Source organism: Gekko japonicus, unplaced genomic scaffold, assembly GCF_001447785.1.
Source record: "Gekko japonicus isolate JY-2015 unplaced genomic scaffold, Gekko_japonicus_V1.1 scaffold1054, whole genome shotgun sequence".
Classification (NCBI taxonomy): Eukaryota; Metazoa; Chordata; class Lepidosauria; order Squamata; family Gekkonidae; genus Gekko; species Gekko japonicus.
Window position 1 is genome coordinate 9,249 of NW_015170307.1, and position 3,035 is coordinate 12,283.

General features: G+C 42.9%; 1 pseudogene; it reads right to left on the minus strand.

Moving 5' to 3' along the window:
- Window positions 1-2,910: 2,910 nt before the first annotated feature.
- Window positions 2,911-3,035, minus strand: part of LOC107116113 — a 1,147-nt pseudogene continuing 1,022 nt past the window's right edge.

The window sequence follows — 3,035 nt, forward strand, 5'->3', positions numbered from 1 at the left end:
GGAATGTGACCTTGTCAGATTTTATAAACTAAGGGCACAGCCAGGCACGACCAAGACTTGAACAGAAAAGGGGAGAGAGACAGAAACCAAGCAATGCTGCACAGTAGGTGGCAGAATTTCTATACATCCGTGTTCAACCTGTGTCTCAATGTGATTTTTAAGGGGTCTGAATACAGGCTCCCAGGCAGCAAAAAAAAAATGGCCCTATCTATACACTGAAGTATTTTCACTTGCCTTTTCCCTCCAAGCACCATACATCAGCACAGATCAGCTTGCCTTGGAAAAGCTACAACCATGCGTGTCAGACAACATTCTGCTTTGCCCCAGACCAGCCACATTTTTGTGGTCAGGAGAGGAAACACAATCTTCGCCTATTTCCAGGGATGGATTTGGGGGCTATCCTCACTCTTCATCGGAACCCATGCATTCCACATTTTCTGATGAGCACACATGAATGCAAGATTGGGCCCCTGAGTGAAAGCTGCCCGAAAGCAAAAAGGAACTAAAAGAATCTCAATGTCATGACCGGTACCCTCTGGAATCTACAAATGTAGCATCAGTGCCACGGAAACATTTGATTAAACACTATCTCAGCCTACTAGAGTTCCTGAAAGGTTACTGGTTGTTCAGGTATAATTTCAACATGCACAAAATCAGATAATCATTTGCTTGCGTGTTACACACAGACATTTTTGAAGGGGGGGGGGGAAGACCCTGAGTCATATACAAGCCGCCTAAGTCATAATATTTGAACACCACCAAGCATGACGTTCCCATGACCTATAGGCATCTGCATAGTCATCGTAATTGGCTCTCGGAGAAAGAATTAGATGTTTGGCAAGTAAGCAATGTTTCTTCTCTAAAGGCTCTTACAGATGGGAGCGAAGTTTGTTCTTGAATTCGCAGGTTTGAGTCATCCATCTCCCAGACGCTCCCAAATGACAGCACCAGGGGATATTGGAAGCACATTAGCTTTTCAACCGTGTCTACAGTTTCAGCGTCCACGCTTTTCCTGCACATACAGGCAGCCCTTCTGAACCACCAGTCATTCACGATACAATCCCCTTGTGTCAGACCTCGGGCAGCATTCGGATCGGCCTGTCCACCTTTGGCAGCACTTCTCAAAGTGGAGGCAGGCTACTCTGTGCCAGGGAATCACAACTCTGCAAACACAAGCTGCAGTCAGCATTTCAACTTAAACTTAACTAATGAGTTTCAAACACTCTCATTATCGGTGTAGCCCTACAGAGGCCAGTCCTGAAAAACTGTTGTTTCAGCAGCTACCTGTAAAATGTATATGTATATATATATGTATATATGTGTGTGTGTGTGTGTGTGTGTATGTGTGTGTGTATATATCCTGAAAAACTGTTGTTTCAGCAGCTACCTGTAATGTAATATATATATAATATATATATATAGATAGATAGATAGATATAGATATATATATAAAATGTAATATATATTATATATATATATATAAAACCACATACACAAAGTGCAAGCTATATTGGAGAAGAGGAACCCATTCAATGGCCGAAACGATGCAGTCTTAGTTCCTGCTACATCAGTCCCAAAGATGAGCAAGCGAAGGTGGGAAGACAAGGTTCAGGATAGCATCTATTGCTGGACCCACCTGTGGGGGGAAAGAACTGTAGCACTCTTGCAAACTGCACAGAATCCTTCATCGGGTATGAAGCGTTCTGTGCAACTCACAAGGTAGCCAAGGTGTTCCATCAATAAATGTGCCAACAAGCAGTCCCTTCTGGACTATTTTGCATGCTGCATTTCTTTACAAATTAACATGACCAAGTTGCCTCAAGTGTTAACATTAAACATATCAAAAAAGGGAAAGGGAAAAAAATAAACCACAGACATGACAGGAGGGGGGGGAAATACCAGCGGAAATGTTTGTACCACTGGAAATAGCTGTCAACATGGGAAGAAAAAAACCCCACATCCAAATGGGAAGTGTAGCAATCCCATGTATCAACATTCTCTGATTTTACAGCTGTTCCGTGCAGGAAAAAATAAATCAGAGGGCTAAACCACAATCTGTTACACAGAACAAATAATTCAGCCCAGTTACTGGGTGCCTAACCTTAGATAAGAAATCCCAGGTGGACAGTGATCTAAACAGAAACACTAAACACACACACACACCCATTTGAGCAAGTTATCAGATTTCACTGAACTTTGTTCTAGGCAATACACAGCAGAGTTAAGGAGGTAGGCACTCATCCATGATGAAACTGGAAATGTGAACATTTGAGGGGGAGAGACAGAGATGCTCCAGAACACCTGGTTAATTTTCTGTCTGTGACGGATCATGCTTACAGAGAGGTGCATTACAGATCCCTAGCCTCTGCTATATCCTGGACCAAGGAAACCTTCCAAATTAAGCTGCAATCTAGTGCATTTTGCCCCAGAAAAAAGGACTCTGGATCAATAGGACTCTGACCCTACACACACACACCATCAGGTTCAAGGGAACTTACACTCAGGAGCAAACAGGTTTCTATTCTCATTTCCGCTTACTGGCTTTAGGATTCAGGTATAAAGGTGACGTCTCCAAACTTATTATCCCCTCCTGGTCTGAAGTTTATGCCAAATACTACCCCAGAGCGAATAACTGTTGGGCAACATATCAAAATACCTCCTATACTGACCGATTTTCCTCCTTCACACCTGCATTTATGATTTCCCAGGAAAACCAGCAGCAGAAATGAAAAATATCAGGCCTATCACGTCTGCAATCGGCTGAATTTTTAAAAAGAGAGAGAGAGATAAGAGTTTGTCTGTAATCGGCTGAATTTTTAAAAAGATAGAGCGAGAGATGAGAGTCGCATGGACCACAGAGAGCAGTTACCTGAGATACCTGTGCAAGAGAGAGAAGCCACTGAGGTTCACTTACTTCTCATACTCGGCGTTGTCTCTATCGCACCGTGAATCTTTGTGCTTTTGCCAGTCTTTACCATGCTTGCAAGTGGTCAAGAGAAGAACATCCTCTCCGTTATGGACATGATATAAGGCAT